Genomic DNA, 11046 nt, shown 5'->3' on the forward strand with positions numbered 1-11046 from the left:
TATATATATAAAACCTCAATTTTGAGCTATATTAACGAAAACTATGAATGGATAGTTTGGACAAAGTGATTCTGTCAATTATCGTTAGAAGGAATAAATAACGGCTGTTTCTAATCGTTGAAAAAAAAAAAATCATTTTACGTTTGTGGCTCCTTGTATTTAAAACTCCCCAGAAGACTATAAAACCAAATAGGATATAATTAAAAAAAGAGTTAATTTTCTAAAATGAGATCTAAAAATGCAGTTTGCGTTTAATAGTTTACAAGATATATATTTTTAAAACCAAACGAAAAACGATATAATGAAAAAATGGTTGGTGAATTTATTTTGAGAAAACTATATCTCAGGATCTTTTAGCCATAAAGATGTTTTTAGCATCCAAATTGAATCTTATTTAATGTACTACAAAGAAGTTTACAACGTATATCTTCGGAAGAGTAGTAGTTTTTTTGCCAAAATATATTCACAAAATTTTGACGTCTAGTTGTTAGCAAAACTTTTGTTTTATGAAAATTATATCTCAGGAACTATTTTACATGGACAGAAGTATAATAACAATCAAATTATATATTGACGTTTAAGACAGTTTTTACAATAATATAAATCTAGTCAATTTGATGTTAAATTATAATGGTATTATAAAGGCTTTTAGAGAAATTACCCATTGACAGCACTCTAAAGTTTTTATTAAGGGTAACAGTTTTTAACTGTTATTTAATTATTTGCTATTTATTATTATTATTAACTATTTGCTTGAATAAATAAGGAATCTCTTATCCACAAAGAATTTAGAGATCGAAGGGAAAATTAGCGAAGCATAGTTCTTACAGCCATAAAATTAACATTAGGAGATGTACATCTTAAATACTTTTACTTTTTAATATATCCCTTGTATAATATAGGTAAAACTAAACTACTCTCAAAGAAAATAACGCACTTTTTTAATTTAAAAAAGTCAAAAGGAATATTATATATCCTCTGAAACAGATGCTATTTTTTATTCTCCTTAGCCCCGGTTAGCTGAGTCATCAATTTTAAGTCTTAATTGTGTATATTGTTTATTAGGGTAATCAATAATTCGGGTTGAAGTAGCTGTTTTACTGCGAGCACACACATGTGTCATCAGCATAAACTATGAGGATAGTGTTAGGATTGGTTGGGATGACAGCTGTATAGACTGTGTAGGGGATGAGACCGAGGATACAACCTTGAGGAACACTGGAACACTGGACTGAGGATGAATAGAAACCATTGGGGTTTACTTGGAATACCGTGTCAATGAGACAGGAACGGATGGTAAGAAAGTAGATAATTATTATAGTATATTGTGTTTTAAATCTTATTAAGGATATATCTTTTAAGGATATAGTTTTTAAAAATATGTAATGTATTTTGTGTAAAATGTAAAAAAAAAAAACATCAATTCAAGCAATTACGATTCTCATTTAGTAAATTTTTTAGACATTGTTTGGTATGAAGATGGGAGAAAATGAGAATAAAAATATGTACTATTAACATATCTATATTGAAGAAAAAATCAGTTAACAAATATATAAGTATTTACAAATTTATATAAATAATATATATATAGAAAACATACAATAGTCATTACAAGCTGTAGACAAGGCCAATATATACAAAATATGTTCATTTTATTTTTTAGAAGAATCCACTGCAGTGATTCTATCTTCCTGATATCCTACTCCGCATCATCTTCAGAATCACTTACATAACCTGTAACAGAAGCATATAGATACAACTAACATAATACCGAAAGAGGCAAGATTAAAAACGGCGTATATGACTATATCATGTTAAATATTAAAATTGTTAAATACTATAAATTTATTAATATTATTATCTCATACATCCGAGAAGCGTAGGAATACTTGGGAACGCTGATGAGGAAATGATAAACATGTGAATAAAACTTGAGTTGATGGCAACATTGGGGTCTATCTACTGATGATGAATTCTTCTCCCAACAAGCCACCAATTTCTGAAAAATGACTCATCGACATGCAAAGATTTTTATTGCGAAGAATGAAATACAGTTTTGCTGTATAAATATTAACTTACCTTCGATTAAATATGGTGGTGTTGCGCCATATTTAGTCAACAAGTCTCGCTACACTCTTCCTCCGTTGCCTTTGTAGGCTCCCACTATCGGTAACTCGCCGCTGCTCAAAGGCACATCCGCCATCGACAAAGAATACTCGCCGAATAGAAATGTTGTTCTTGTCCTTAGTGCAGCGGCCAGCAGAAATTTTAGAACCCGGATGGACTTCATACGGGTTCTAAAGTCATTCCGGTAGTAGGATGTATTGAGAACACCTGAAAAATAAAGAAAATATATAGTCTGTTAATTGAAAATATCCTAAAAATAAATAGATTTTATAACTATTTACCCGAAAAAAGTCTTTCGAAGGAACGTTCACATTTGTAAATATTCTTCAACAATTCCATCAATAGGGCGTCGTTTTCTACGTTAAATTCTGCAGCTAACGTGACCGCGATGTACAGGATATTGTGGTTGTACCCACCATCACAGATCCTTTGCTGGAAGGTATTGTATCTGTGATGGGATATCGTCCAAGTAACAACGACTCCGCATGCGGTCGTAGGCTTCTGGCACTTCCGAATAAGGTGCCTGAACAGCAAATAAATTTCTGTTTCTCGATCGCTAAAAAATATATTAAAATTGAAGAACACCTCATAATTACATTCAGAATAAAAGTGTTGAGAATTGATGAGAATACTTGATCTTACCTAATTTGCTCACTGTGGAGGAATTCTGTTCTCTCGATTTGGATTCCTTCCCGGCAGAAAACTTTTTCACATTGGCAGTAATACGCTTCCAGGTCAGTAGCTCCGTTCCAAAAAACGCGGAGTTTGTAGCCTGAGAGCTCAAACGGTTCCATGTTACAGTCCATCCTTCAAAGCTGATGTACGGACACTGAGAGTGTGCAAATAGTGCCTTTACCTTTTGCATCGAGGTATAAGTACTTCCGAGCCATCCCCACTCTAGCAATATCTGTCCAAAACGAAAAATCTATCGTATCTGGGATAAGTGATAATACTTATTACTATGATTAAAAATTTTCATTCGTAAATATATCATATTTTATTTTTAAATAAAAATGAACTAAATATATATAATTTTTCTTATATTCATAGTCTTTCTATATTATTTAGATATTAATATCAATTATGAACGAAAATAATTTTATGATCTTATTTATAGCAAATTTAATTAAAAACTAAATCAATATCTATTATCATTTTCTTATGAAATTAGTGTACTCCGACGACGGTCCTAGATATATTTTATCAAGATCTAATAAACATATTATTTAGCAAATAGAAATGTTTTAGGATCCCCACCGTACAATAATCAATTGACTATTAATCAAGATAGACACATCAAAGAAATAAATAAACAAAATTGCACTAAATAACTCAAAACAACCCAAATAGTAGATTTATACGCATTTTTAGTTGTCGGTGGCATGTCAATTGAAAAGTTATTAAGATATTGGCTAAGGTTTTGCAAGTGAGATAAATAATAATTTAAGAATTGAACGACAAAAACAAAGGACTAATGACAAAAGCGAATTTTTGTGGCAAATCTTCTTTTTTAAAAATAATTAAGCGTATTTTCTTTAATGTATAAAAGAATTATAAGTTTTTCCTGGAAGATATCCCAATTCTTTTAAATACGGCCGTCGTTATGTAGGAGTTATCTGATCTCTTCCTGTAATTTGAAAAGCCGACAGTTTGAGACTTGAGTACTTAGTTGGACTGCGAAAATTGCTCTGATACATTACTCAAAGAGGTTAATATACTCAAATTGTTAATCAATAGGGGATGAAAGAGATACCATTTTTCTCGAGACGGCTATGCTGGGCTCACCTCTTAACCTCCATTCCATAAGTACAAAGCTACTCTACCTGTCGTAGTGAGGAACCAAAATAATACTAAGTGTGTATAGTTTATTTTAATATGATTAATATTTATTTATTTATCAAATCTACATCAGAGGTTCATTCAACGATTTTATTGTTATTTTTATAATCTCTGCTACTCCTTAAACATAACAATATAATAATAGCTGGATTTCTCATTCTGAAAAATTAGAGCAAATTAAATGTTCTTGACCAAATCAGGAAATATTTTAGGCTATACCATATTTTTTTTTCAATATTTAGTTACTCTACCTGATAGAGTGGAAGGCAAGGGGCCATAATGTTTCCGTTGTAAAGAATTAGGACGAGGATAGTTCTGCGGTATCGTTTGCTAAATAGATGTCCCAAGAACAGGTAGCAGGGGAGGACGTATAATGATGTATAACATGTCATAAAATAGAAGTGAACTCCAGTTCTAGTATAGAAAATGTAGACTTATATTATATTAAAAGAGAATGTAGGGATAAAAAATTAGAATGTCTTACACACATTAATTATTAAAAATCTAATGTTTATTTTGAAAACTGTGCTGTAAATTAAATTAATTTTTTTAATACATTGAACTTCTTTTAATAACAATATTTATTTCTAATAAAATTTTTATTATTTGAAAAAATGGTGTCTTCAAATACTGAAAACATTCATAGTTACTTTCACTTTGTATGTTCGACAAATTATTATTAAATCATCATCATTTATTCTAGAATTTTATCAATACTGTTAGTATTAACAATAATTGTAATAACAATATTTTAGTGATTGAACATTGATTTTCACCAATATTATTATTTTAATTTTCTATTTTTTTTTTTTAAGACCACCGTTAATAACATTAATTCTAATCAGGTAAAAACATTTTCCACACTCAAGTCTAAAGCTAATGCATACATTTTTTTTTTTTTAAATTCCAATATCTTCATAAATTAAAAAATCATTTTCCGTTTTTCTTATTTTTTGTGCAATAATTGAATTTTATTTGTTTGACTTGTCTGTATCTCAGTACCATCGTAGATTTAAAAGTTCATTTACATAAAAATGATTTTCCTCAATGATTTCTGATTTCTATAGGCAAAATAAAATAAAATAAATAGAATGGATACACCAATTAATTTCTGTTGCACCTTGATCATTTATGAATATTGTAGTTTTAGCTGAGGGTAGTCTGCACGTCTAATTGTAAATGTAACTTAGATTTAATTTTTTACCATTTATAAAGCCAATTTAGGAATAAATTAAAACAAGCCTGTCCGATGTGAAGAAGCTGTTATCCGCAGTGCGTTAGTTGGTTGTGTGTACAGAGTACAGCATTGGTTCTAAAATGATGCCATATGTTACTCCCGCTCCGATTTGATAATAGGAATATTTTACATCCCTAGTATTATTTAATGTATTAATAGTTGTTATTAGTTAAATTTGTATTCCGTTTTTATCTCTATCTAAATGTTTTAAACAGAGTAAGTCTCCGTTGAAAATTAAGACTTATTATAAACGTGAAACATTTAAATTTTTTAGATAAAACTAACAAGGAGGATAGAATAAAGGTATTAATAATATATAAAAGAGATATTTTTATAAACATTGATTGCATTTAGGAAAACGCTTTATGATTAAATAATCATGTAGTATATCAAAATTATATTTTTAGATATAAACTAAAATTATAGGAATGTAATTAATAATTAATGGTTAATAATTACTAATCCTGAAGATGGAAAAAGGACCCCTAAACGTCGAAAGTAATTAGACTTCCATTAAAGAATATAATTAGTAATAATAATAACATAATATACTTGAATCATAATATGTCCATATGTTTATATTATATAATATATATTTACTATCATCTGTACAATACTCATACAATCGAAAATTAATGATACGGTTAAAAAATATATAATTATATAACCGTTAAAAATTTATTAATCTCACTTACTTAAAGCACTTAGAAATATTTAAGTAAATGAATTTGAAAGTACCAGGAAAAAATATTTAAAATCTTAATAATTAGATAATTAATATCTCTAACCATTGTTTTTCATCGTTTTTAAAGATATTTGTAGTAATTAATAAACTTTTTTTTAGTAATTAAATAAAAAATAAGATAATTAAACTATAAACCATTTAAGAAAATTAAAAGAAAAAAACAAGATTTTCTTTTAAAATTTTACTTCACATTTCAATCTACTGTTAAGATTCTCTTCATTATGTCTTTGATCCCTTTTCCTGTGGTCTTGTGCATTAAGAAAATTATATTTTAAATGGATTCATTCCATTTCTGAGAATTTATTTTCCCTTTGGAGCTATTGCAATCGGAACAAAGTTTTAATGCCAAAATATTTGCAATAGAGATCTGTTTTAGGATTAATTAATTTTATTTTACGAAATATGAATTTTTGTTGAAAAGGTTTATGAATAATCGAATGTTTTTTTCTAGTTTTCAGAATAACTATATTAGTTAATTTATATTTTTTTCCTTTTAAAATAACTTCTGAGGAATAAAAAATACGGCAAAGATTAAAATTCACCTAATAAGACCAATGATCCTAACTGTGATCTAATTTTTTGTTACTATTTATTGATCTTTCTAAAATACGAGATAAAGAGTAATTTTTATTCTAACGACTTATATATAAAATTTTAATATTTTGAAATTTTAAAAAAATAAAGAGGAAAATTTAATATTTGATTCAATATATAAATTCTTATTGTTTTAAGGTTATAACAGCACTCCAAGAAGATGTCCCAAGGGGACACGGACTTTCAGGGAGAGACTTGAGTGGACTTATCCGGAACATAGGAGGCCTCTCACAGACACAAGATAGCAGATAAATAGCAAGTACCTTCATAAGCATATTACCATTATAATTGTTTGAACTATCAATATTTTATAAAAATGAAACCTAAGAGATAAAAAATTTAATTTAAATTATATACTAAAATAAAACATTAATGGTTAAACAATAAGTTGAGAATTTATATTATTGGTCAATATATAATTATAGTTAAATTGAGCATTGAGAAAAATCAATATTTATAAAGTTAAATTGTAAAGATAGTTATTTATAAAAGATATTTTGAGTTTAATGTAAAATCGTAATAATTTGTTTATAATAAGAATATTTTCATAACTTATATTTTAATAATACGCAATGAGATATTCAGAAAAATGAATAAACAGGTTTTTTGAGAGATAACATAAAACAGAAGTAGGTAATTAAAAAGCTATTTCAGTAGATGCGAGTCCATGGTATACCAATAGCAGAGATCTAACAAGACTGTCCTGGGAGCCATCCGTAGCTCAGGTGGTTAGGTCTTGGTCTATCGCTCTGAGATCTACGGGCGGCGCCGGTTCAAATTCGGCCTGGGGGCATTGACTTTTTTCATTAAATGGCGGTCCCAATAAATATAAAAATCTTGACCTCCCCCCGTGGTTAGAATAGGTTGGTCATCTGTAGTAGAGAACTAGGTAAACATCTCTTTCGCTGTGGATTGCCTAAAGAAAAAAAAAACTGTTGAAACAGGATAGCTCATTTCTAATAATGTAACCCATAAGAGGTACTTGAATAATCAAGTACTTCAATTATTTTTACATTGTAGATAAGAACACTAAACAATTAATATTTGTAGTAATAAAGTTAGGATTAGTTTTCTTTCTTCTTCTTCTTTCTTTTTTTTCCTTGTACTTTATGAAAAACATAAATAAATGGGGAGGAGGCATCGATACCTGAGGTAACAAACGGAGAGACTCGAACAAAGCCAACGTGGAGGATCCGAACTGACTTGAAGGACCGGGTGATGAAGTGGGCAGCCACTCTGCATATTGTACCAGGGCCTATCCATCAAAGCATTCATTACTGCCCTCTCCTACTCCAAACAGATTTATATCCACCCTCATCAATATGCACCGCTAATAAATAACAGGCCTGTCCCTCCTTCCACAATTTTTAAATGCCGACCCAAATTTTATATTCACTCCGGTCTGGTTGTAGTGGCTTGCCAAATTGCGGACTTCGTCTCCTGTGTTTGACCCTTCTTTCTCCTTATTTATTTGAAGAACCTTTATTTTTATATATTAAGTGGTATACTTAACTTTTGATCATTTTCGATGCCTGTATATCATATATGATAATATTTTTAAATCATTAATTATTATAAATGTATATTTGTAATAAAAGAATTTTAATTTTTAAAACATCGATGTATTCAAAGAGAAATTTTGATCAAATGTGGTGCGACATCACCTGCTGATGATAAGTTCAAATTAACACTACGAAACTAGGTTGTTGTTGTTGTCTGGGGCTTAAGGGCGTAAAACCCTGAGGTCATCAACGCCCAAGTTTCGTGCTTTATATTCTATTTCTATAATTCTATTTCACTTTAAATAATTTCGAAAAAGAATTTAAATAATTCCTTCTGTTGGTATTTTTTATTACGTATAACAGATTTTCTGGTTTAAATCTTATTCAAAAGGCCATTCCTTTTTAAGAAAACTAAGACCATTTCCACGTTCTTCTGGTCATCATTCAGAGCATCCGATACACTCGGTCCTACTCCCAATCTACTCAAGTTCGCAGAATAAAAATGACATTTCTCAAATATATGACTGATCGTAAGTACACTGTTGCAGTATTGACATTTTGGCGGTGGCTGCTTACTGGTCAGATATCTATGAGTTAAACTCGTATGACCTATTCTCAATCTGGCAATAGCTATTATCCTATAATCCTCCCTGCGATTGGAACGGTATGATGTGGTCCATGGTTTAGTGGTTTTTTCGATGGTTTTTAATTTGCTTGGCGGGCTTTCATCCCACATGGCTTGCCAACTATATAATATCTCATTTTTCATTGGAAGACTTATTTCTTGTGGTGTCAGAATGGCCGTGCCTGACCTGGAAGAGCAAGTGCTTGTTTAGCTGCTATGTCCGCCAGTTCATTTCCAGAGAAGTAGAGTGGTGGAGTGCTGAGGTTTTATTCCGACCGAAACTAGGTTTTATTCCTCTTAATAAACATTTTGGCAATTTTTTTTTTAATGAACTTATATTCCCATGTTTACTTTTTTTACAATCTTTCTTGTAGTTCTTCAACAATGTTTTTATTAAAGCTACATGTACTTCGGACGATGATCATATTCATAAACATATGGTATTTTGAGGATTGTATAATAATTTAAACACAATATAATTATGCATGCTTATTTTAATCTCAATCTTTTGCTTATCTGTTATTTATATCTGTCCCCTTTTGTTACAGGTTATTCAAGTAATTCTGATACGGAGTAGGACACGTTCGATTGAATTTAAAAAGCAAAGGATAGAATATCACTGAATATCAAATTATATATATATTGTATATATTGTCCTTGTCAACAAACTAGTGTAAGTAGTGTATATAAAAAAGTGATTGATGTGAATAATTGTATATGTATGTATGTATATATATGAATATATATGTTTATTAGAGGTGATTCTTGATTGTTTGAATCATTTTTCCATTCAAAATTTTATACTTAACATCCCATTCGTTGCAGATTTGACCCAAAACAGATATACGTCTTTTTATTCCAAACTCCTTAACCATCCTAACCCATTAATTCTTAATCTTTCATCCTTAACAATCCCTGATAATCCTCCGAGGCGTCTGAAAAGAAGAGGGGACCTTCTAGTTTAAATTAATGTTTGAAGTACCACCAATGGGTGGTTCCTTCCCAAGATTTTCAAGTGTATATGAAACATACTACATATTTACTTATTGTATTATTTTGTACAGTTGTAAATTACAATAAATAAATAATTAAAAAAAAATTATACATAAATCATTTCATATATTTTAATAATATATTATTATATGAAATATGATGAATAAAATTACTACATATACTTCAAATAATTATAAAATAAAATGATTATTACATCACTATTAGATTATCAGATCACTATTAGTGATTATCAGGTGAGCTTACCGGTCGACATGCTGGTTTGGTGTTCGGTCGCCTACATGGTGAGGTGGATTTTATTGTAACCGAACTGTTGACCGGACGATGGATGCTATAGAGCCTACCAATACAGCTTTAAATTAAAACCGCAGAGTTCCCTGCATGTCTGGCTAATTATATTGAATTACAGATTTTAATAAGAAATTTAATTAATTTTCACCATTTTCTATTGTTAAATAAGGCCCGAAACCTGAAATCCTAAAAATTGAAGTGACCTTTGATTTCATTACCACGTATATACTTTACCTGGATATGAGTCCCTTGGTATCTGTTCTTTGGAAAACGGTACCGCTTAACGACCATCCTAATACTTTTCCAGGGAAAGGTTATGGCGCCTTACCTTCAGCTCTAACAGATAAAAGGGCAAATGTTGCTTAACAATAAATAAAAGAAATTTTACTATTATGATTTTTTTTATTTTCCCTTTATTTCTTTATTTGAATTAAGTAAATTAAATTTAAAAATGTAGTTTAATAAAAAAACTTAATTTGTAATTACTATAATTATTCAACGATATTATTTCTCATCTACAATACATTCTCAAAATGAAATGCAATGGTTTACTAATCTTTAATATGTTTGAATAATAACGTTCTAGCATAACTAACAGCTCCATACAGGGATGAAGCTGTTTAAGACTTTCAGCGGTATTATATTTTTTTAATAATTTATTTATTGATATTTACAACTGTAAACATATATACACATCAATTAAATTTGCTGTAGGTGATATTATGACATGATAAAAACTTGTGGAGAATCTACCCATTGATTGAACTCCAAAAACATTTCTAAAGGAGAAGATCTCGAGGCCATCTTCTTTTCAGACGTCTAGGAGGATTATTAGGTAGTGAAGGAGAAGCCAGGTTAGAAACGAGTTGGTTTGGGTGGTTGGAAAGTTTATTGTGGAAGGATTGGTATCTGGCCAAATCGGCAACATAGGGGACATTGAGGTCTGATGGATGATTTGATATGTGACAAAGTAAGGAGCATTAAGGATTTTACGGAGGATTTTGGACTCTAAGGATTGGATTCGAGAGGAACTAGATGGTTTAGTGGAGCCCCATAGCTCAACTCCGTATGTCCA

General features: G+C 29.9%; 1 protein-coding gene across 6 annotated transcripts in view; it reads left to right on the forward strand.

The window, feature by feature from the left end:
• The window catches only part of LOC106685132 (uncharacterized), a 30862-nt gene that overhangs the window by 13453 nt on the left and 6363 nt on the right, over positions 1-11046 (forward strand). For 4 of the 6 annotated variants that reach the window (XM_067053250.1, XM_067053252.1, XM_067053253.1 and 1 more), the window contains 3 exons: positions 1066-1296; positions 6681-6797; positions 9218-9342. The gene's annotated coding sequence lies outside the window, so the exon portion shown is untranslated. Of the gene's footprint in view, positions 1-1065; positions 1297-6680; positions 6802-9217; positions 9343-11046 lie in introns of all 6 variants that reach the window. The other 2 variants (XM_067053251.1, XM_067053255.1) reach the window with 2 other exon arrangements.

This window comes from Halyomorpha halys, unplaced genomic scaffold (genome assembly GCF_000696795.3).
Source record: "Halyomorpha halys isolate HHAL.00 unplaced genomic scaffold, Hhal_1.1 Scaffold661.1, whole genome shotgun sequence".
NCBI lineage: Eukaryota > Metazoa > Arthropoda > Insecta > Hemiptera > Pentatomidae > Halyomorpha > Halyomorpha halys.